The following is a 17,602-nucleotide window of genomic DNA, read 5'->3' on the forward strand; positions in this document are numbered from 1 at the left end:
GGTCAGTCTTCTCATCTATGAAATCGGGATAATAAAATTAATAGTTCCTTCCCTAGGATTGCTGTTAGAATCAGGTAATATAGTGCCTAGAGCATAGTAAACACTCAATACTTGCTAACATTATCTAGATCAGCCTGAAACTATCTAGGACTGGAGGACTTGGTAGTGCTTCAGGGAAAGAGAAAGATCTGAACTAAGTTCAGAATAGCCTGTAGGACTTGAGTGGTCATAAAGGAAGAAAGTTATTCCCAGCAAGCATAGTGTTAAGGCAGGCAATCAATAAAGCTTTGAGATTTTGTTACTAGAACCATTATGTTCTTGCTCATTTTTGGAATATCCCTAGGGTTTACCTGCATTGGCATTGTATCCATCTTTCTCTTATCAGAAATTGACTTGGAGAGCTTCAAAATTTCATGTAAATCAGAAAGGAAACCAACTTTCTAATCTCAGCATTTACTGCCTTAATCCATCTAAGGAAATGTCATATCAGGTCTAGGTTAGGAGGTAGATCCAGTCGAAAAGATCTCATTTCTGAATACACTGCCCTTGACTAGTTCTGTCACTCAATGCCAAAAATAAGAAAGAAGAGGAAGCAAAATAAATAAATGGTGGTTTCAGATCTTTAATTTCCCCATAGATAAAACATAGCTAAAAATGATCTGTTTCTCCATATTTCTAAGAACTGTTTGATATGACCCATGAAATTTTAAGTAAAAATTTGAGAGAATAAATGATCTAATGAGTTCTTCCAAGGAAAGATGTTATAGAAGTATGATGTATTTCCATTATTATTAGCAATAAACTGTGAGCCCCTGAGAGGAGGAGGCCCCTAAGCAATTCTGTTATCCTTCAATGACTCTGTAAAGGTGTGTCTGGTCATCACATTCACTATAATACAAGCAATAAAACATCAACATGTTTAGAAGTTAAATGAATGATAATTAGAAAAGGAGATGTCAAGTGACTGATTGAGTAAATCATGTCTAAGATATCTTTATGCTACATTTGATTCTTTGTCTTACATACTCTACTTTCTAGTATATTATACCAAATATTCATTATTTTATCTCACCCAAAATAATTTGTACCCTCAGATATTAATCTCACATAAGTCTAGATTTAAGGCTTAATGTATTTTTTAAGCTTTCGAATTCTTTAAAAATTTTCTAATCCATATTTTGAGCATGTGTGACTCTCAGTTAACCACTATATTCAGTTACCTGAAACATCCCAAATTATTATGTATATGTATTTATTAGTTTAGAAATCGTGTATGCCTGAGAAAGAAAGAAGGGGTCGTGGTTATAGATATTTAGTTTAGTACTTGGTTGAACTCAAATAATATGACTGGAAAAAAACAAATGATTATCTGGGGGGCTTGGCTTCTTGTTTTTTGTTTTTTCCTGCAAAGGTCAGAGAGTAAATACTTTCAGCTTTCTGGGCGACATAGCTTCTATTGTCACTACTCCACTCTTCCATTGTAGCAAAGAAACAGCCATAGACCATGCACAATGAATAAGCAGGACATATTTCCAAAACAAAAACAGGCAGACTACCAAATTTGGTTGGCCCTAGAGCTATTGTTTGCCAGCCTCTGATCTAGTACAACTGACCTATTTCATATGTGAGGAAATCAAGGCATAGAAAAGCTAAATCCGTTATTAGCCATTGTATATCAAATTTTCATGGGAATAAAACTATGGATTTTTATTTTGCTTTGTCTGTCAATGTTAAAAATAAAATACCCAGTTGTTTTTACTAGCAAAACAAGTTTACTCGGGAGTAGTGGAGGAATTGCAATTTGTGACGTAGAGATTATGGTAAACTATGTGCAGGTCCAAAGACACAGGGGAATGCCAGCTTTTATTAGGTTTCAGAAAGAAATTAGGGAGGACTGTTTTGAACAGAAGTTCCGTGGAGAAGAACAAGAGTTCTCTCGAGGGGTGGTGGTTTCTCAAAGCCCTCCCTTGCCAAGATAACCCCCATCTTCTTTCCACTGGTTGTGCTGGCTGCCACGAGTGGTTCATGCATGACGGCAGCCCCTTCAGAACTTCCTGGCTCCATTTTAAACGGAGTTTCCTTTGTCTTCATATGTCTGTGAATCCACTCTTCACAAGGCTTGCTGGAATGATCTTGTGAAATGCAGGACAAGATATGCTTTCTTAGTCTTTACATTCTAGTCTTTAAATTCCTTCAACAGATCCCTTTTGATTCCAGTGTGAAATGAAGTTTTCTGGTCTAGTTTTTTGGGTCTGCCAGACAGCTGTACCCACTCCACATTCTACTCCAGTTTCTGGGCATACTTCGCTTGTCGCCCTACATGCGAAAAGCTGCAGGATGACAGAAACTGGGTCTGTTTTGTTTACTTCTCTTGTCTCCCGTGCCTAGCATAGTGCTTAATATGCATCCATCCCTACAGAGATAGCTGTGGAGAGAACAGATAAATGATGAGCTCATATCTGAACAGATTATGGAGGCAGATTTGACAGAATATATCTTAGCTTGGTCCCCACTGAAGTTTCATGTCTCACCAAGTTCACCTGGCAAATGAACAGAGCAAGAGCGGAAACGCCCCCTCTAGTGACCTTCACTCAGGCTCTGCTTGATCAGTCTGTCTCCCTCATAACCATCTCTGTATTAATATCTGGCTGCTCGGAGAGCCCCCATCCATACTGCGAACTCACAAAAGTATTCCACACACAAACTTTATATAGGGAGTTGGTATTTTATTACTCAGCATGGTTTTCATCAGGTAGTCACATTTCCTTCTGCTTCTTCGAATTCTGAAAGAAACTGAATTCTCCAAATGTGCAGTTTGGTGTGAGTTAACGCAAGCTGGGGCTGTAACTTGTGTTTCTGAGGGCATTATGCGGACTCACAGTAGGGGGACATTTGAACACCTATATCACTGAACCCACTGGAATGCTAATATAATATTTCAGTGTAATGTGTGGAATTATCACCAGAAGGGAGTGCTCCCTGAGGCAGCATTCCCCTACTCCACTGAAGATGCTGATTTGTTATCACTGTAACTCTGCACCAGCGGCATCTCTTCAGGGAACATCCCAGACTTGTGGCCAGGAAGAAGGCGCTATGATGTTCATGACCCACACTTGTTTTACTAAGATAGGCAACATTTCTTTTTCTATAATAGTCTCTCAAAAAGCCAATATGAGGACTGTGCATCCTTCTACTTTTAAAGGCATGACTATGAACTATCCCCACTCTAGCCATTAGATTAACTAATTAAATATATTTATCTGTCAAATACTTCCTAAATTGTCAGTTTGATTGCAGAGAATATAGGGGAGAAAATACTTTTTTCCTCAACCTCTCTTGTAATTGTTTTTTTTTTTTTGGGGGGGGGGACTTGCAAATTAAAGCAACAAAGGACAGATTAGCAAGAGAAAAGACAAAGTTTATTCCCTTAGGTACACCTCTCAGGGAGAACACAAAATCTAACTCAAAGAAGCAGTTTGAATTTGGGGTCTATAGACCAGCTTAACAAGGGGAGAGGGTTAGGATTTCAAGGGAAAATAAATGGCAAAGAATGAGAAATAAACAGGGGGAACTAATGGAAGGCAGTCTTGTTTTAGTAAGTTCTGTTTATGCAGTGTCTCATTCCCCCTGACAGGAGTCACTCTTTTTCCTTGGTGTGGGAATCCTTCCTTAAGGGAGGTTTTATTTATGACAGTTGAATTTTTCTAGAAGTCTCTGCTTTTAGGCAGATAAGGTGAGTACACAGAAGCCTCTTCCTCTATCTGTTGAATCTCTATTGCCTACAGCTCAAAATAATCCTTAAACCATAGTGGCATATTCGGGACCCTTTCAAGAACAAGTACATACCACAAAGTTAGAAAATCAAAACAAAGTACCAGATAGGTCTGGGAAATAAATTCTTCCCTGAAGTATCCAAATAAAATGGCAGATGTGTTTGAAGGCTCAAAGTTAATGTAACTAAATATCCACTTTATTTTTCACTTAAATAGAGCCTGATATTGAAAGTTGAAACAACACACACTCTAATTGAATGTCTCCTCCCAGAAGATTAAAAATTTCATATTAACATTTTATCTCTAAATGCATCAAGTAAATACTCAGTACAACCTGTGAATTTTTAAATATAGAATTTGGTAAATTTATTACCTACTTTAGTAGAGCTGAACTCTTTAAAAAGAAAGGTCTCTTTGTTGGTATGCAATGGCAGCTATACAATAAATTAGAACCTCAGAATATAAGGATTTAAAAGATATTTTAATAAGCTTACTGCCTGAACCCTTGCTTCATAGGTAGAAAAAGAGGCCCAGAGCAGTTAACTGGTTTGCCCAAGTTTACCTAGCTAGTTAGTCCCTTAACAGGGATTTGAATCCTGGCCTCAGTCCCACCGAGCTACTTGGAAAGGCAATAATGTAATGACTTATAGATTAATGAATTGATTGTATATTTGTTAGATTAATTCAGAAAAGGCCTGGATATTGAGAAAACACAAAATGACTTAGACCTAATTAAACACAGGGAGAAATTAAAAAGTGAGACTTAAGACATTTTAATAATTTCAGGTCGACATCTCACCTTGATTCCAAGTACCCTGTGCTTTCCTCTATCACAGCATATGATTACTCTGTATTTATTATGTTATATATTGAATTGTGCCCCACCCCCACAACTTGTATGTTGAAGCCCTAACCTCCTGTATGTCCAAGTGTGACCTTGTTGGGAAAGTAGTCTTTTCAGAGGTAAACAAGTTAAGAGGTTATTAGGGTAGACCCTAAGCCATTAAAATTACTGTCCTTATGAAATGGGGAAATTTGGACATAGACACATAAAGGGGGGAAGGCAATTTAATGTGACATGGGTGAAAAACAACCATCTAAGGCGAAGAGCCTGGAAAAAGAGATCTTTCCCTCCCAGCCTCAGAAAGAACCAGCCTGGATGATACCCTGACCTAAAACTTCGATCCTTCAGAGATGTGAGAAAATGAACTCCTATTATTAAAGCAAGTTTGTGGAGTTTGTTAAATCAGCTTCAGAAAACGAATGCATGTTACTGACTAATTGCCCCTACCTCAGGCCACCCCCACCCCACATTGTTGCCCACCACCAGCAGGGATTGTGCCAGCTCATCTTTATCCTCTCAAAACCTTACACAGTGTGTGGCCTATTTCATGGTGCTCAGTTAATGTTTGTAACTGAGTTATTTTAGGCAGACAGGCTTTTTGTACCCCTGTTAACTCAACTGCTCTTCACAACTCAGTCTTTTGGGTTGAGTCCATATTATTCTTATTTATCACATGATTCTCAAGTGATTCAAGTGGCTTTCTCATTGAAGGTGACAGGGTTGTAAAAAAGAGAGATAGGACTTCATGCAAATGCTTTTCAACTATAATAATGCACTTAAAAAACCCAGTTCCTTTCTGTTGCTTCTTAAATTGCCTTTAATCCACCACGTGCTACTTGAGGGGGGCTTTTCATCTAAAATTGTTTACATCAGAAACAAAACCAGACAAAATAAAAGACCTCAAAATTCAACTTAACAGAACAAAACAGAAAATTTCCCCATTAAAACAGGAGTTGAAACATTGAATTCAATTTTGAAAAAAAACTGACAAGTTTGATCCTATTATGTTTATGGGTAGACTACTAAAATAGTGGGTCTTTGTGGAGTTTTACAGAGCTCTTTGTCTTTGGAAATCTTGGAATAGACACACGCTAATATAGGGTTATTTCTCAGGAGTACATACACTGACACATATTATTAGTAATAATAAACTAAATAATTATTTTATCATTTTATATATTACTTTGTTACACATAAAAAGTCAATATTTCTTGAATGCTGGCTCCATGACAGGCACTATATTAAATGCTTTACACATCAATCAACACTGGCAGAGGAAAGATGGCTTAATTAAAAGGACTTAATAAACAGAATTTAATAAATGAACATTTTTACAGAGTGTGGGAAGGGGTTATGGGAATCACTAGCAGTTAGTGAAGTACTGAAAGTCTAACAAAAATAAGAAAGAGAAGCTGATACCACTCAGGCTGGACAGGGTGGGGAGTCCAGATGAAGATTATGAAAGAGGGGTATCAGGCAGAGTTTGTAGTCATAGAGAGAAACTGCCACTGCCAGGGAAGTGGTGTTGGAGGGGCAGCTCAGGCTTGAGTGGTGAGCAGCCCCTCCATATCCCACCCAGAAGCCTGTGGGCCAGGGATCCTCACTGAAGCTTTTGGCAGAGCTCAATCCCAGATCAGAGTTAGATAGTGGATGGGAGGAGCAGTAACAAAGGAGAACCATCAGAATCTACCTAATGTAATCATCCCCAGACCCCGTGATATAGTTTACCAATTTCAAAGAAGCTCAGAGGAGTTAAAAACCTATGCAGTTTTTTCTTGAGCAAGTAAGTGGAGGAGGGAGGAGGGGCAAGAAAAATTCTAGCCTTGTTCTGGGTCTAATGGAGGAGAAAAAGAAAAAAAGTTCTGTTCTTAAATAAAAGGTTAACGTATTTATTTTACAAAAGGTTTCTTTTAAGTGAAAGAAGAGGGGAAAGGGCATTATGTGGCAAGGAAATTGTAGATGTTTTATTTTAAACACATTGGCATTTGGTTCAGAGCATAGATTTAGTATGGAAGGGGAACTTGGCTGCTTGGGCATGAAGATGGAGAAGAAGCCACATCAGAGATGAACCAGTGGGTATGTGTTTATGGTGATGATCAAACATGAAGAAATGTAGGACATGGGAAGTTAAACATAACTACCTCCTGTAGAGAACTAGTAATTTAGTAAATATGTTAATTTCTTTCTTTGGCTCAGTACCCAAAATAGTTTTGAGGTGTATTACAGTTATTTTTCTTGGTGGTGTTAGTGTGATTTTTTTTTTTTTTTAATTCTACAGATAAAGAAACTAGCTCAAAGACGTTAAATGGTTTATCCAAAATTACATAGTGAGTGGTTCAGATGGAATTTGAATGCTGGCCTGAAGATTCTGTCTTGTGAACCAAGAATAGTTCCTTCTTTGCAGAGGTCTGGGAGCAGTATGTGATGTCAAATGGTGCCAAACTAATGTACTTCCATGAGTATTGAAGCAACAATTTGGTTTTCTTTAGCTATTTCTCTAACCAAATCTCTATGACTAATATTGGAATGCTAGAAATCCACACATTCTAAGGCCTTTTTTTTTTTTCTTTTTTAGACTAAACTGCCTGTGCCCTGGTGAGAAAACTAACAAACCTGAGTGTTGCCGGTACTCTCATAATTTTTTTCAGCTCTTTAGTTAATCTAACGTGCTATCTACCAAATATATCTGAATTAACAACTCCACTCCATAATCATTTTCCAGCACATGCAACTCTTGTCTCTAGAGATTAATTGCCAGGCTTTTATATCCAACTAACAGTAGGTTGACATTTAACATCTTGGACTTATAGATTTCCTGATATGTTATTGGACTATTTTCTTTGGATAGAGTCCCCAAGCATTCGAAATTGGATTTCTCCAAGGACAGGTCTATATAAGTAAGGAGCTTATCACATCATTTCACTTCAGACTCTTCTCAGAGAACTTGGTTTATTACAGTCTTGAAAACTCCTGGGATGTTTCTTTGACTGAATGTGACTTGAAGGCACCAGTTAAAATCGTGGCTACTGTGACCCATACATTCACTGTCTTATCTTCTTATTCTACATAGATACTTGTATGCTGTGCGTAATAATACTAAAGATACTACCAAGAGCCTCATCCCCCATGTTCAAGGTCAAGGACATTTTATTAATTTTCCCATTTTCACTATTAGAGCCTTATGCATATTACATGTATTATACATACATATTAAATAAAATTTGAGGAATGACTTACTGACTTTAAAGAACACTGTAGGGTTGCCTGGATGGCTCAGTGAGTTAAAGCCTCTGCCTTCGGCTCAGGTCATGATCCCAGGGTACTGGGATGGAACCATACATTGGGCTCTCTGCTCTGCGGGGAGCCTGCTTCCTCCTATCTCTCTCTGCCTGCCTCTCTGCCTACTTGTGATCTCTGTCTGTCAAATGAATAGATAAAATCTTAAAAAAAAAAGTGAAGAACACTGTAGGATTTATTTAGTATTTCAATGCATGTGTACTTCAGGTACAGTACAGTACCGGCTGTTAAGAAGGTAGGTTTTGAAGCCTAATTATTTGAGTTGTATCCAGTTGAAATCTTTTAGTTTCATATGATGACAGCCTTTCACACTTGGTTTAGATGAAGATACCTCAGCCCCAAAATGTTTCTGCCATACAGAAAGTGTCCACTCTGACAGGATTCAAGAAATAGTTTTCCTTACCTCACCTCTTCCTCTGTGTCTGACTACAAACAACCTTTTATTTAACTGTGACCTTAGGGTGTTAAACTCTCAAGCCAGCCAAAATGGTCACATGCTTTTAACAACAGCTTGATTCTCTTGGAAAGATTTATCTCAGGAACACTGCAGGGGGTAAAGGGTAAATCCTAACTGTTTTGTTTCTAAGTGCAGGGAGCTTGAACTGTATTATTATTTAGATACCAGCATTTCTGAACGGACCCTGAGTGAAAGAGTCAACTACATCATTTCTATGGGATTTTATAACACAGTGGCAATTTTTAGAGGTGAAGGTTTGAGGAGATTGTTCTTTTTTTCTCTAAGAAGATGGGGAAGAATAGGGTGAGACATTTATGTATTTGCACAGCAAGATATCTTTAGTGAATCTCTTCTCCATTCCTCAGCTAAAGACATTTTAACTTTTTCTCTACAGCAGAATCATCACAGTTAAGATATCATGCTAAGCCCTCAACCTTTTTCCAGCAAATATGGGAGGCAATAAAATAGAGGTCAGATGAACCAGAAATTCCATTTAGGAAACAGTTAGAAAAATCTATCTGTTAATGAGCATGCTGTGTAGTTCACTCTTTCCCCCTCCCTATTTTGTCTACCTCAAAATAGAATCTAAATGATAAGGCCATCAAATCTAGTTAATAGTTTGTGCCTTTAGGGGAACTACAACATAAAGTCATTGAGGGGAAGATGTCTTATGCAAGCTTCCCTTAGTTTACAAGGACTCAAGGTGAAGTAGTTTCTTCTTCCGTTCTGGTTTTAAATATTTACTTCAGAAGTTGTCAAATCAGCCTGGCATGGTCCTTGTTACAAGTAAATAGGTTCCTTCTGTCAAGGCACTACCAATCAGCTTTCTCAGGGATGAGGTGCTGATATCCCAAGGCCTGCCTTTTTCCCAACTGAATTTATCTATTTGTGTATCTGTACACTTAGGCAGACAATGTAATACATCTGTTTATCGTCACCGCCAGCATCTCCATCTAAAGCTATATCCAAAGGCATGTGTTCTCATAAAGTGAGAGAGGCACATTAGTCTGGTTTGATGCAGCAGTCACAGGCTTTATCTTGTGAGTTATCTGAAGATAAGGGCTTGATTGTTGTCAGACACCACAGTCATTACCCTGCGACTGCGAGGGGCTGACAACTCACCTGGGTAAAACTCCCAGCCCGCCACAAAGTGACAGGAGGAGGGGCCCTAATTCTCTCTTAATTACAAAGTAGACTGTTTTCCATCAGACTACGAATTATTTGCAGTCAGCGATTGGGAGTTTATCAATATATTCATGACTTAAAAGAAAACCAGGAAACAGCATAGTATGTGTTAAATGTTTATGAGCGAATAGGTGTGTGGACGAATGGATGGGCAGATGCATGCAGGGAAGCACAAAGAAAAGATAAATGTATGCCTAGATGCATGGATGCATGAGTGGCTGAGCTACATACACCACCTCCTTTCAGAGCTTTCTTTTTTTTTTTTTTTAATATTTTATTTATTTATTTGACAGACAGAGATCACAAGTAGGCAGAGAGGCCGGTGGAGAGAAAGGAGGAAGCAGGCTCCCTGCCAAGCAGAGAGCCTGACGCAGGGCTGGATCCCAGGACCCTGAGATCATGACCTGAGCCGAAGGCAGAGGCTTTAACCCACTGAGCCACCCAGGTGCCCCATTTCAGAGCTTTCTGAGTAATGGAGAGCGCTAGGTTTTTACAAAGGCATGACTTTTAAGTAACCTCTCATCTGAGCTCTGCCTGTCTCTCTGACTTCCCGTAACTGGTCCTCCTTATTACATGGGGCTTCTTTCTGTCCCCTGCACAAGCTTTGCCTGACCAGCCTTTCTTCATAATCTTCACACACCTGCTTCCTTGCTAATATTCAGATGCATCTTGCATGGTATATCATCAGAAATGCTTCTTCTAGCACTCAATCTGCAACAGCAAACCTTTCTCCAGCAGTACCACATTTCATTCGTCTGTCTCCTTAGCTTTTATTATTCTTTTATGTGTCTCTTTGATGGTGGGTGGGGGTGTGTGTGTGTGTGTGTGTGTGTGTGTTTGCCTTTATTTACCTTCATTTTCCCAATAAAATCTAAATTTCATGAGCATTTTGCACCTTATTTAGGACTATATTGTCTGCATCAGTTATTTAATGATCTTTTGAGTGACTGACATTCTGAGTGACTGACTAAATGAATGGGAACAACATCAAATGATTTCCCTTAATGTTAACTACTAGATCTTCTGTATATAATACACTTTTGTAATACATTTAAAATAATGTTGAGTATACAATTTAGACATCTACGGCCTTTAAAAGGATTTAACTTCCTATTTTTTTTTTAAAGATTTTATTTATTTATTTGACAGAGAGAGAAATCACAAGCAGGCAGAGAGGCAGGCAGAGAGAGAGAGGAGTAAGCAGGCTCCCTGCAGGGCAGAGAGCCGGATACGAGGCTCGATCCCAGGACTCTGAGATCATGACCTGAGCCGAAGGCAGTGGCTTAATCCACTGAGCCACCCAGGAGGCCCTTAACTTCTTATTTTTAAAAAAGTGATTACGTTGACCTGTGTATCCACCAGCCTTGGAAATATATCAGATAATTAAAAAGTGTTACTTCTTCAGATGTTTTTGGAGTGAGGTGAGGTATACATACACATACATACACATCCCTGTATTTCAGGGATTTACTGATTTAGACTAATGAAGGACATACATTGTTGCACACAGAGCATTGTTGTACCAATTCTTTACAATGATTTAGACTTGCGAAATTTTTCCAAGCAAAGAGGGGTTGATATCTTCTAGTGGACTGCATTTTTTGGGATAGTATGGTTTTCTAGGCAGCATTTTGGAATTTGGTGGGAATAGGTTGGTCATTACAATAACTGGGAATACTAATGGCACTTGGCAGCCAGCTTTACTACAGATCCCAATGCATGGATAAGTCTTACACAGTGAAAAGTGCTTTTCATACCTCACACACTTTCAAAAATCTGTTCATAATCACCTGAGCCTTTTATATAATTCTGCTTTACTTTTAAACACAAAATATTTTGCATTCAAACCTGCCAATTAGACTTTAACTCCAAGTGCTAACTAATGTCTGGGGTAGGGACTGGGTGACCTATTATACTTTACTCCTCTTTTTCTGAAAACTTATTAAAATTTAGCTATGAAGGCTGCCTTTAACAATATCAGAAGAGGCCTATGAAAAATGACCACAGTGTGTGAGGTCCTTTCAAGGACAGTTATCATCCCTAGCCGTGAACCTTTCTGAGTTTCTAGAACTATGTCAAAAAAAGAAAAAAATCGGACTTAGGTAAAGAGAGATTTTATTTTAAAACAGCATTATAATAGGAGGAGGAGGATTATTGCAATAGAGATAATAGTTCAATGGTTAGATCTGCGAGTCTCAAAGATAGGGAAGAATGGCTCTGCTTGTGTAAAGAAGAGTAAATGAAGCTGGGAGAGGGGGAGTGGAATGAGCAGATGCTGTGATAAAGCAGGTAATCTGGGTGTTTCCCTGAGGGTCATTGGATTTGGGAGAGGTACCTTGAAGGAGGCTTTGTTTCCTGTTCCTATCCTTGCCTAAATGCAAGGGTGAGTCAAACTCCAGGGACCTGTAGGTGGCAGAGAGATGCATGACTAAGACTAAGGTTTGGTCCAGTCAGATTCCTGTGCTATTTTGTCTAAATTGGTCAAATTATATCATCTCAATAAATCCAATTTGCTTTCTTCACAATTTCACTAAGGTTTGTTTGCCATTTGGGATTGAAATCACGTCACTAATATATAAACAGCCAATACAACTACTTTTCTGCATTTGTGGCTACAAAATTCATGGTAATTTGTGGATTAGTTGGAAACAGGTTGACTATTGTGTTTTATCATCTAGTGTAGTCATACTAATGCAGTTACACAGTGATAAAGGTATCACTTGATTTCCTTTTGTTTCTCCATTATATCAGTGTAAAGCAATATATAACTTTTCCATTTTCCTAGATTTTGTGTGGAGATAGACAATACTGTGTATGAGTGTATGAATTTAATTTTAGGATAATAAAGGAGGCATTATGAAGTATTTTTTTTTCTCTAAAAGGGCTGAAGGTCCTTTAGAATTGAGAATCACTATTCTACTACCAGATCATTATTTATGGATAATGACTCTGCAACTAATAGAAGTTGAGAGATTTGCCCAAAGCTACAGAGAATATTGATAAAATTACACACATACATACTCTCAAATTGTTAAACATTTTTAGCATGATAAATGTGGGGCTAGGAATACAGATGCATATAACAGCCTCTATTCTGTGTAACAGGAGGAAAAAATGTTCACAAATAAATGATAAAGGCCAAATAAAAAGCGATTCATTTAACAAACAAAAATTTCTGGTAAATGTCATTTCTGATAAGTACACTAATAAAGTCTCCATGCTTTCCTGGAGACTGGCTGTATTTGGGACACATGAGTAAGGAGAAAGAAATTCTCTGAGGATCCATTTCTTGATCAGTAAGATGAGAGTTAAAAGCGTGTACCTAATACCCTAATGGCATGGTGAGACTTCACCAGAGTAAGTGATATGATCCCTGATTAACATTCTTATAAATTACCTGAGGATCTTACTTAAATATTGACTCTGATTCAGTAGATCTCAGTGGGGCTTGATCAAGATTCCGCATTTTTAACATTAGCTCTCGTAGTTGTCAGCGATACTGTTTGGAGACCACGTTAAGTGGCAAGGATATAAGTCCTCTGGTACATCAGAAAGGAGCAGCTCTGGTTCTGTCTTTCCCTTCCCTCCCCCACTATAGCTCTTTTTGAAGCCTGTAATAGGAAGTGTTGGTTTTATTTTCTTGGGGCCTCTTTGCTTTTTGTATTTTTAAATCACTGCTATTCATTCATGTAGGATTTTTTGAAAGAAGGGACTTGATAAGAGGTAGATTGTGTGGGGTAATAGGAATTAATGCTCAGTTGAAAGAAATTTTTGAATTTTCTTCATCCAATAATCTAAACTTAATGTACTTAATGTTACTTGGCCGAGGTTCAGAGCATCCCACTGTATCGATACAGCTAGTAGTAGAAAGGGGTGGGAGGTACTGTTATTATGTTATTCTGCAGTAGCATCCCTATTTACTATAAAAATATATATCCATTTGTCTAAGACAGTGTCACATTTCTGACTCATTGTGCAAAAACAGTTTTACCATTCCTTAACCATGAGCTAAGAGTACAATTTTTTTTCAATGAAAAGAAATGATAAAATGAGGCACCAAACAATTCTGTTAGCCTCATAATCCCACAGATACTTCTTCAGTGGATCTTATAGGAATGATAAACAGGTTTTGGTTTTTTTTTTTTAAGAACTCCAATTCTAGGATATCTTGTATTTTTTAGTTTCACCAACAGATGACAGTAGTGATTTCTGTAATTTTTTTTTTAATAGCATATCAACAAAATTCTTCATTGCTGCAGTTTAAGGGATAAAAGCCAAAGCTAAAGAAACTATTAACTCTGAAGTGATAACATATTAAAATTATTGTTTTATGGAGTTTTATTGTTTTTGTTTTTTTCATACAACTTGCAAAAGCATAATCAAAGATTGCTCTTGAAGACCTCAATTCTTTTCATCAACACACAAATTAGAGCAGTAATTCTGAAGTAAGAGAATATCTGAGGTGCTTTTATAAAAAGGATATATGATACATGTTTCATATTGTAAAAATTGTATGTCTGTTCCTTCGTTTATAAAATAAGGTAATCTGAAGGTGTTTTCAGACATCTTTCATCTCCTCATTAGAAGCACCGAATGCAGTAGCAAGAATGCAGCATAGGGAGACAGGATGCTGTCTGAAAGAATAACCAAATCAAGTCATCCAGTAAAACCAGTTTTATAATCCCTGGGGCCAAAGCGCTCGGCAGTGGTACCGAAGTTTCCAAGGGTTGTCCCGCCTTTCAGGTGGGAGGCAGCAGAGTTTGTAACCTGTACATCAGTGTTAAAGTGAATGGTTCTTCTCTTCGACTGATACCTCCAAAAGTGGTTCACTCTCTTGATATCATTCTGGAATTCGAGATACTTAGTTCTGGGCACCTGACACCTACACAGTACTGTGCACATTCCTCCCTTTCTAGTTGTTTCCATAGTGGTGCAAACTGATTATTCTTATGCTAATTGTAAATTCAAAACTAATCAGATATTTTCTTGAATCCGCTCATCCCTGAATAACTCCATGTTAGACACAGACATTAATCAGTTTACAAAAAGGAGATATGAAAAAGCAAAAGGTGTGTGGTATGACTTTCTGTGATGGGCATTAAAAAAAAGATACCATGAATCAAAAAAGAGTTGTAAGCACCAGCAGGATATGTTTTTCAAAAGGCACATTTAGAAAAATCCCATATAAGGCTGCCTGTCAGAAGAAGACATTCCATTTTATCAGCTACTTAAGAATTTTATAAAGACATGGTTTTCTTTTAGATTCATCTATGGGTGATGTATTTATTAATAAAAAAATAGTGCATGATTGCTGCTACCCAGGTGTGAAGCAAAAATTACATAAACCATCATCATTCTTGATAAAACACAGAAAGTGAGTACTGCTAGTCATCATTTCATTCCTTCGAAAATGAGTAAAAATGTGTGGCTAGTGAGAAGCCTAACCATTTGTACTGAAAACGTAGCATTCCATTTTTGCTGTTTTATTTTTTAATAGAAAGTTTAGTAGTTTTATTTTTAATAACAAGTTATACTTCCTGCTAAACCTTTCATCAGTACAAAATAATAAAAACTCAAACACATTTGATGTCCTCGGTATCAGGGACCACATGATCTATCTTCAAAGACAGAAGAAAACTGAGATCTAAGTTTAAGAAAAAATATATATTTGGTTAAAGCAGTGGTCATTTTTATTTTATTTTTTGTGAAGATTGTATTTATTTACTTGAGAGAGAGAACAAGCACAAGCAGGGAGAAGGGCAGAGGTAGAGGGAAAAGCAGACTCCTCCCTGAGTGCAGAGCCCTATACTGGCTTGATCTAGGACCCTGAGAACATAACATGAGCCATCCTCAGACACTTAACCAACTGTGCCACCCAGCGATATCTGGTTTAAGCACGGTGGTTATGTTAAATGATTTCATTCTCCTAGGCAGAATTGTCTTCAATAATTTGTATAGATAAATATAGCATAATACTTCTACATATTTTTAAAACAAAATATTTTTTCTTGAAATTCTTTGTCATAGCAGTGTTCGTGTACAAAATATGGGGACTGGAGGTACAACCCTGCAAGATGCTCAAACATACCTTTGCAGGAAAAAAAAATATGTTAATTGTGTAGAACCTGGTTCTCCTATTTTAAAACTGAATTGGTTCATGAAGAATAGTTGTGACATGGAAAATAGTATTTATAAACATTCATTATATATATGCATGCCTAAAGTACATATAAATTATGAAATGTATTAATTAAATAAACAACACCACCACCTCACTTGAAAAAATCTATATTTTAAAGTCTGAGATAAAATTTAAAAGATTTATTGGTGAAGAAACTTCAGTAAATCTGTTCTTAAATAATTGTCTTTGATATTTCTTTTTATCAAAAATTATGTTTTTCCTCCTTTTATTTAAGAGTAGAGATTCTCACTATGTACACACAGACACACACACACATAAACACACAAATGATAAATATATATTTTAGATATGTATATAGAGAGAACATTTCTATGTATTTGTTCAGCAGTCAGCAATTGTTTTATCATCTCAAAATATTCCTTGTATTCAATATCATTTTAAAATTTGCATTTGACTGTTATTAATCCCCTGAATTTTTATTGTTTTATGTGTTTTGTAATTTTTGTGCCATATATAGTAACTTTTTGAAATTTTGCTAGGTACAATTTTTGCCTTTAAAAATACATTTCATTCTAGCCCTCATTACAAAAATAATTTGAAGAAATGGGGAAGATTAGCAGCATTTCCATATAAACAATCAGAAAAACATAAAATTATTTTTAAGTTTTTGATGAAAAAACTCCTTATTTAGAAAAAAAAAGAATCGAACGTTTAGTTGAATTGCTCACATTTTCTTTGAAGTTCATAGTTTAAAACTGCTATGTTTAATTTCAACAAAGGTACATATTTTTGAGAAAATGCTTCAGAACTTTAACACATTTTGAAAGAGCCCTGTCCAGTAAATAGCTATCATTTCCATTTTATGAATAATAAAATGAATATAATATCAGTGTAATCTACCCAAATCCATATAGGAATCAAGTGGTAAAGAAATGACCCAGTCAATTTAGAATTCTTTGCAACAAATGTAGGTTATCAGCATGAGGGTCTGAATTATGCTGCCAAGGTTTGAATATTGTTATCAACATTTTCCTACCTGTGTATCATGTACTCTCTAAGCCTCAATTTATTTGTAATATGGGAATGATAAACATAAATGTCAAATTAGCCTACAAGTAGCATAAGTAGGTCTAATATAAGTGACTCAATAACTTTTAGAGAACACTATTTTCCCCAGACATTAACACAGTGCTAAATGTTTACGAAACTAAAATTTGAATATCCTTCCCTGTGGCCAAAAATGTTGAAGTATAATTTATAAAACAAAATCATATGAGGTAGACAGATATGTACACCTCTGTAACCAACAATAAGATATTGAACATGACTATCTTCTTGTAGACTCCACTGAAGTCAATACACACCACCACCACCATCCCATCCCGCAAGCAATACTGAGGGAATTTTCATCACTTTATGTTACTTATGCATACTCAGAATTCCATATAAATGGATTCTTGCAGTTTTGACTTTTCTGTGCCAATTTCATCAATTTCACATCAAGTCATTGTTACGAACTGAATTGTGCCCCTCACCTCACATTCATATGTTGAAGTCCTAATTCCCAGTACCTCATAATGGGACTATATTTGAGGTTAGGGCCTTTAAGAACATAATTAAGGTTAAATGAGGTCATAGGGGTGGGCCTTAATCCAAAATGAGTGGAGTCCTTTAAGGAAATTAAAATATAGACAACACAGACCAAAGGGTGACAGTATGAGGATGCAGAGAAGACAGCCATCTGCAAGCCAAGGAAGGAGGCCTGAGAAGACACCAACTCTGCAAATACCTTGATCTTGGACTTCAGCATTTGTGTATAAGTCTTTACAGGTTTCCCTCACCATCTCAAAGTATGTAGAGCATTACTTTTGCAAGAGCCTTGCTTTGAAAACTTTCATAAATCT

Source organism: Meles meles, chromosome 20 (genome assembly GCF_922984935.1).
Source record: "Meles meles chromosome 20, mMelMel3.1 paternal haplotype, whole genome shotgun sequence".
Classification (NCBI taxonomy): Eukaryota; Metazoa; Chordata; class Mammalia; order Carnivora; family Mustelidae; genus Meles; species Meles meles.